The sequence below is a fragment of the Sceloporus undulatus genome, chromosome 10 (genome assembly GCF_019175285.1).
Source record: "Sceloporus undulatus isolate JIND9_A2432 ecotype Alabama chromosome 10, SceUnd_v1.1, whole genome shotgun sequence".
Lineage (NCBI taxonomy): Eukaryota > Metazoa > Chordata > Lepidosauria > Squamata > Phrynosomatidae > Sceloporus > Sceloporus undulatus.
In genome coordinates, this window is record NC_056531.1 from 15,217,515 (window position 1) to 15,225,882 (window position 8,368).

Sequence of the window (8,368 nt, forward strand, 5' to 3'; positions counted from 1 at the left end):
GCTCCAAAACCGCCCGTTGCCACCGACGATGTGGCCGTGGCTCCAAACCGCCCAGTTGCCACGACGATGTGGCCCGTGGCTCCAAAACGCCCAGTGCCACCGACGATGTGGCCCGTGGCTCCAAACGCCCCAGTGCCACCGACGATGTGGCCGTGGCTCCAAAGCCCAGTGCCACGACGCTGACTGAGATGTGGCCCGTGCTCCAAACCGCCAGTGCCACGACAATGTGGCCCGTTGGCTCCAAAGCGCCAGTGCGCCGACGATGCGGCCGGGGCTCAAACCGCCAGTGCCACCGACGATGTGGCTCGTGGCTCCAAAACCGCCCAGTGCCACCGGAGATGTGGCCCGTGGCTCCAAACCGCCCAGTGCCACCGCGATGTGGCCCGGGCTCCAAAACCGCCCAGTGCCACCGACAACCCTCCAAGCGCCCCCATAAGTCATCGGGGACTGAGGGTACCGAGCGGGCCCAAAACCGAAGAAAGAAGGGATCAGAGGGCTCCCGTTCGAAGGAGGTACCGAGCCGGAGGTCCATCTCGCTCGCCTTCATCCTCCAGGGCATACAAGGGTATCGTTACCATGCGATACCTAACGAGCGCACCGAGCCGATGCAAGGGTCAAGTCCGAGGCCTTCGTCGTCGACGCGCGGCTGCTGTCCTCCTGGACCTCCCGGATAACCCATTTTCCCAACGGAGGAGCTCCCAGGCCTGGGAAGAAAAGGCACCACACAACGAGGGTGTCTGGTATCCTGCCCTAAAAGGCCAAGCCCTCCAGGGATCGGCCCACCACCGACCCACCGAGGGCAAAGGGAAGAAGCGCTTCCCCTCCAAACAGGCTCGCGCTTCCACTTCGTCGGCCCCCCGCGACCTGGAAGCGACGCCAGTAGACCAGGGGACCCCGGTACCTGGACAACTCTACCGGGACGCACTCTTCCTCTTCTGACCATGGATTTCATCACGGGATGGATGACACCGCGCCTCCTCGCTCCCCGGAGCATCGGTCGACTCCCACCTGGCAACCGTGATGAGGACGAACTTGCCCCGCGGACAAGACGTCCCAGACCTCTTCTATGAGTCCAGATCGGTCCCGACCGTGTCGGTCGACGAGAGGTTGCCGTCTCCACGCCGTAGACGCGAAGGTCGCCGTCTCCACCCCGCAGGACTCTCCGGTCCTCCGTCGATCTTGCTCAGCTCCGCCCGAGATCCCAGGTTCAGAGTGACGGATCCTCTCTCTGACCTGGACTCCGAAAACGAGCCGCTGCCACCTTCGGAGGCACCCTCGGACAAGGATTGTCCTCGGGCTAAGCCTCCCCTCAGAGGACAGAGCCGTCTTTCTGTCGGTCGAGTCAGGTCCTTCACTGAACACGTGGTCAAAATGTGCGAGGGCCCTCGACATCGAGCTTGCATCCGCGGAGGACGACGCCGAGGACCCGGTTGAAGCGTCGGGTGCATGGACCAGTCCCACTCCGCCGTGCCTGCCTCTCCTTCCCTCTCTCCAGACCATCTTGAAGAGCTCCTGGGAACTCTCGGCCGCCCGGTCTGCGTCCTCCCGCAAAAGTAGAGTCGGCCACGGCGAGTGGCCCTTGGTTGGCCGAAACCTTAGGCCGAAAATCTGGCGTCGTGGAGGGAGCCCAACACGCTTCGTTCGAAGCAGGGCACCTCCCTGTCGACCGGGAGCGCAAAGAAGGTGGACGGATGGCCAAGAGGCGTACTCGGCATCGTGCCCTTGGGGTCAAGGCCGCCAACTACACCGCTTGCAATGGGGGCCTAAGTCCAGATCCTATGGAAGGATCTCCCCCCCCTCCCATCTCGTTCCGGAGCGTCCCAGATGACACCACAGGGCAGTGGTGGAGAGTCAGGGACGAGGCGCACTCCTCGGAAAGCTGGTTAATCACCATTCCAGGAACATGGCGGACTGGCCCCGACCTCAACCCGACGGTCAGAGCTTCCATCGAGGACATGCCGCTAAAAGGAGCCGGCCTTTTCACGGCGAGACCGACGACCTCCTGAACCGCAAGTTCAGGATGAAGGCGGCGGCGAAATAAACACGGCAGGTCCTCAACACCCGCCCGTGGAGCCGCAAGGGTCTGTTGGTTCGCGACCGTCGACCTGAAGGATTGCCTACTTCCACGTCGGGATCGGGGAGTTCCCACCGGAGATTCTCGCCTTCGCTGTCGGCTCCGACTCGTACCATAATGTGGCTTCCTTTCGGTTGGCCAGGCTCCACGAGGTCTTCACGAAGTGCCTGGCACCGTGGTGGCATACCTTTATCAGAAGGGCTTCATGGTCTTTCCCTACCTGGACGACTGGCTGTTTGCAGCCAAGTCCCAAGACGAGCTGCAGGAGGCAGTCGCATTCGCCCTGGCCTTCTGGACTCCTCAGGCTGGTCGACAACAAGGAAAAAGTCCATTTTTCGCCGACTAGGCAGGTCAAGTTCATCGGGGACATCCTTGACTCCGAGAACTGTCTAGCCTTGCTTCCTCCGGACCGGTTTCAGGCCCTGACAACATCTCTCAGGCCTGCATCTCAACAGAAGGGTGAGAGCCAGAGAATGTCCCAAGTTGCTCTGTGCCACATGGCATCGACGACATTCGTCACCCCTGGCAAGACTTCTGTCTCGTCCTCTCCAATCCTGGTTTCCTCTCCGTTCTTCGTGATGGACCCGCCTTCAAAATGGCTCAGTTCCGGGACCGGTAGCGCTTCTCCAGATGGTGGCTTAACGGCTCCAATGCTTCAAACGGGATGCCCTTTCATCAGTCCCCAGGCACAACTGACCCTGACAAACCGACGCATCCCTGGAGGGGATGGGGCGCTCACCTGCTCAATTGTCGTCAAAGGCAGGTGGTCCGCACGAGACAGCTTCCTCCACATCAACGTGTTGGAGATGCTCGCAGGTGAAAAGGCTTTAAGGGCGTTTCAAGTTTGTGTCTCAGGGAGAGTGGTTCCTCTCTGGAGGACAAACACACCGTGATGTGACTACATCAACAAGCAAGGTGTGTGTACCAGGTTCAGGACCCTGCTCAACTCACGCTCCGCATCTGGGGACTGGTGCACCCAGAGACGCGTCCTCCTCCAGGCGATTCACCTTCCCAGGGAGGGACAACGAGCTGGCAGGACCGCCTAGCAGGTCTCCATCGGTGGGCCACGAGTGGAGGCTCCCTCCCGGGACGGTCAGCGGACTTCTCCGATCGGTGGGGAATCCCCCGGATGACCTCTTCGCGACCAGCTGGAACAGCCACTGTCCCCAGTTCTGCTTCCAGGAAACGAATGGACGGTCCCTCGGGACGCATTCGCTTTCCTCTGGACGGGGGAGGCTCCTCTGCGCCTTCCTCCGTTCCCTCTCATCATCAGGGTGGTGTCCAAAGTGACAACGGATCGCTCACACGCGCTCTGATCACCCGTGGTGTGCCGAGACAGCCGTCTCGACCGCTCCATACCTGTTGTCAATCCAGTACGGACGAATTCTCCACCCGGACATCGAGAGTGCCGCTTGGTGGCACTGGGAGGATTCGGCCCCGACTGCCTTGCCGGAGTCGGTGAGGGACGTGATCCTGGCTGCGAGGAAGCCTTTCCACCCAGCGGTCCTATTCCCTGAAATGGAGGAGATTTTGCCTCTTTCCTTGACCAAAAGGGCTTGTCTTCCTGCACAAGTGTCCACTCCAGTGGTGCTGGATCTTTGTGATGGCACTTTTTGGATGGAGGGCTGTCTCCTCACGTCATCAAATGCTACCTTTTTGCCATTTGTGTCCAAATACCAGTTCGGGGGGAGAGGTTTTCTTTATTCAAAGACCCTTGGTGAAGGGGTTCTTGAAGGGTTGTGCCAACCTTCCCTCCGTGTTGTTTACCACACGCCGGCTTGGAGTTTGGAGCCGGTACTGTCTGCTCTCCAATCCAAGCCCTTTTGAACCGATGGCCACAGCGGACTTGAGTCTATTGACTTGGGTTACCGCTTTCTTTGTGGCATCACCTCTGCCCGCCATGCAGGCAAAAACTCTGTGCCTTACGGGGGACCAGCATTCCTGAGGTTCCACAAGGGCAAGGGGGGGGGTCCTCTTGTACGGAACCATTACCTTCCTGCCTAAGGTAGTGTTGTTTTCCAAATGTGCCGGACATTGTGTTGCCACTCTCACATCCAGGCCGATGTCGGATGAAAAGGCGACGCCTCACTCTCTGGATTGCCAGGAGAGCACTGGCCTTTTCCCTGGACAGAAGCTGCCTCCAATTGTTCCGAGAGAGCCTTTCCATCTTACTCGTGACACAAGAAGGGGTTGCCTGTGTTCTGTCAGAGAGTTGTCCAAAAGGGTGGCTGGTACATCCACCTCTTGCTATGAGGTTGGGTAAACCTCTCCTCTGGCAGGGTTGTTCCCATTCGACAAGGACCAATGTCAGCGTCCTCCAACTCCTTCTCGGGGATTCCTTTGGGGATGTCTGTAGGCTGCTGTCCGGTTTCAACTCTGACTTTTACTTACTATAGGTTGGACACCAGAGCCATCCGAGACACAGCTTTCGGGAGGGCTGTGTTGATTTCAGGTTGCATTATTGCACTATGAGGTTTTGTGTTCTACAGTTGATACTGTTTACATTTGTTGAATGTTGGTCTGCACAAGTCCATGGGATCGGTCTTGCATGACCTCTGTCCCTTTCTCGGGCTTAGCAAAGTTATTGCTATGTGATCTGTGCATGAACAAACAGACTGACTCCTATGGTCCAAGGTTTTTTTATGGTAATAGTATACATTTGGGTTACCGTAGCTTTGGTATGGACACTCCCTCCGCCGTATACTTAGCTTGTCAGTCTAAACCCTTTGTATGATTCGCAGAGACCACGAGAAAGAAGAGGTTGCTACCTGTAACAGTATTTCTTTTGAGTGGTCCTCTGCGAATACATACAAATCCCACCCGTCCGTCCCCTCAGTGTTCTGCTCAAATTGGCTCTCTTTCCATCGCCTGCTTGGCGAAAAAAAAATTGCGGAACTGGGAAAGAGCGGGAAGGCAGGGGCCTTATACTGGGTGGGCGGAGTTACCGCCAAAAAGTTTCAATATGTTGCAGAGTAAAACTCTGCCCCGTGATTCCAGTAGGTTCCGAGCAGCACTGCGCAGGCGCAGTGGAAACCCATTTGTATGTATTCGCAGATGACCACTCGAAGAAATACTGTTACAGGTAAGAAACCTGTCTTCTCAAGTCAAGGACAACATTTTCAGAATCAATCAGAAGTAGCTCATTTGCTCTATAACCCAACATAAAGAAACATTTAGGTCTGGAGTTAATATGCACTCTGTGTTGATGTCCCAGTTTTCTTCACTATCAGTTGTTCAGGTTCATTGGGCATTCTGCCTCTTGAAATATTGTGATACGATTTAGCATCTGAATATTAAGCTAGTGCCAGACATGGTTTGGGTAAAGGTTCTGATCCACTGTCTTTCAGTTTTGTGAGACATGCCAGAAGTTAAGTTGTCCCTCCATATTGGCTAGGGGGTTTAGGGGTACAAGACCCCCGTGAATATGGAAAAACCACAAAAAACAAAAAACACTGTTGTTTACCTGAGAGGACACCTCTTAGGAATCTCTGGTCCTCAGGGCAACTCTGGTCAATGTCCAATATACATTGACATAGAATGGCACTGGAATAGTACAAATGGTCTTTCATTGCAACGTTTAGTTAAAGTTGACTAACAGAGTTGCAGGAGGGACCTGAAGTCCTAGAGAGAAAAATAATATTAAATCCGTGAAAACAAATCCGCCAAATATCAAATCCGCAAATATGGGAGGGATGGACTGTACTTAGATCAGACCTGTGATGCAGAGCTAACTTGATCAGCTGTGTGGCTCCTATTAGGTGGAATAATTTTAGAAAATGAAATGTTCCAGCATTTCTAATTTAGGTGTACGTTGAAAAACTCTTGCTTTTGCACCCTTCCCTGACGGGCTAGCCTGCCAACAAGCCAACAAAAATAATGTATTCCTGTTTCAGTGGATTGTATGTACTGTGTTGCACTTTGCAATGTTAAGCTCAAAGCAGTTTTAAGTATTATTATGATAAATTATCTTCATTTGGTCCCTACGCCTTAGGGACACTTGGCCAGCATGCAGTCTGGGCTCCCCCCACCCCAAAGAATTTTTTTTCTTCCTCTCAGAATTGAAGCAGGATTGTTGGTAGGCTCTTTGGTGTTAACTTTGGGGGATAAACAACCCAAACCAACATACTTAGGGTCCACTTAACTGGAACTTGCTTGGCTTGCTAAATCTGCATGTTGCAGAAATAAATTACTCCCAAAAGTAATTACCTTTTGGGAGATAAGAGTATTAATTAATTCTTTAATGAATCCTCAGAGGGAGCGATCAGGCAGACCCCGTAACATCAGGGATGCCTGAAAGAAGAGGCCCCTCCCTCCTCAACTGTCATCTTGGCCTCAGAGGGAGCGATCAGACCGACCCAGCTCCATCCGGGACTGCCTGATGAAGAAGAGGCCCCTCCCTCCTCAAACTGTCATCTTGGCCTAGAGGGACGCATCAGGCAGACCCAGCAACATCAGGGATGCCTGAAGGAAGAGGCCCTCCCTCCTCAACCGTCATCTTGGCCTCAGAAGGAGCTATCAGCAGACCCAGCTCCATCACGGACTGCCTGAAGGAAGAGGCCCCTCCCTCCTCAACTGTCATCTTGGCCTCAGAGGGAGCAATCAGGCCGACCAGCAACATCAGGGACTGCCTGAAGGAAGGGGCCCCTCCCTCCTCAACTGTCATCTTGGCCTCAGAGGGAGCCATCAGGCAGACCCCGCCACATCAGGGACAGCCTGAAGGAAGAGGCCCCTCCCCTACACTGTCATCTTGGCCTCAGAGGGCCATCAGGCAGACCCAGCAACATCAGGGACTGCCTGAGGAAGAGGCCCCTCCTCTCCTAACTGTCATTTGGCCTCAGAAGGAGCTATCGGGCAGACCAGCTCCATCAGGACTGCCTGAAGGAGAGGCCCTCCTCCTCAACTGTCATCTTGGCCTCAGAGGGAGCGATCAGGCAGACCCCGCAACATCAGGACTGCCTGAAGGAAGAGGTCCCTCCCTCCTCAACTGTCATCTTGGCCTCAGAGGGGAGCCATCAGGCAGAGACCCAGCCAACATCAGGGACAGCCTGAAGGAAGAGGCCCTCCCTCCTCAATTTCATCTTGGCCTCAGAGGGAGCCATCAGGCAGACCCAGCAACATCAGGGACTGCCTGAAGGAAAGAGGCCCCTCCCTCCTCAACTGTCATCTTGGCCTCCAGAGGAGCCATCAGGCAGACCCAGCAAACATCAGGGATTGCCTGAAGGAAGAGGCCCCTCCTCCTCACTGTCATCTTGGCCTCAAAGGAGCTATCAGGCAGACCAGCAACATCAGGGCTGCCTGAAGGAAGAGGCCCCTCCCTCCTCAACTGTCATCTGGCCTCAGAGGGGCCATAGGCAGACCCAGCAACATCAGGGACTGCTGAAGAACGAGACTTCTCCCCTCCTTAACTGTATTTTGCATTGTATTACAATTTTTTACTGTACACCGCTTGATCATCGCGGAAATAGCGGTCTATAAATAAATGTATTATATTATTAATAACAGGAACTCTTTGGAATTGCAGGTGCTCATAGTCCTCAGAGGCAGCACTCCGACCTAAGTTGTTAACCATTGTTTTTACTGCCTTCCATAGGAAAGAGTCTGGAGGAGGAGCAGCAGTTTTAACAGGCCCTGTTGTGTGTCCTTTGGGAATCTGGGACACAAATAATTGTATTGCTGAACAGTAGCAGTATCAGGGCCAATGCTTTCTGATTTAAAACCCCTGTCATATCAAGGGCTGGGAAAACTTCAGGTTCCATTTACTCATAAGCAGGGATTCCTGGAGAAAGTGAGACTTCAGGTTTGTGCTTGTCCTGACATTAAGTGCCCATGCAACCTATTGGCCTTGGATTTCTTAGATCCATCTGTACATTTACAAACACTGTGCAGCATCTTTTGGGATATGAAAATACAGTCGGCCTTCTGTATCCATGACTTGGAATATATTCACAAAAAAATATCCAAAAAGCAGAACTTGAGTTTGCCACTTTATACAGGGACAGCATTTTACAACTGCATTACTGTATATAATGGGATTTGAGCATTCACAGATTAGTGTCCACGGGGGCCCTGAAACCAACACCCAGTGGATACCGAGGCCCACTGTCCCACTGTAGTAAATAAAACTAGCTTCTAGGATTCCTGTGAAAATGGATTGAGCAGGACCTTCACCAATATCAGCCTTGCACAATGTGGTGGTTTTGGTGTCCTTGTTGTACTGTAGCCTCCTCTGAAGTTAAAGACTTCAGGAGTTGCTTGGTTTTACTTTAAGCTTGAATGCATTCACTTTGCTTAATA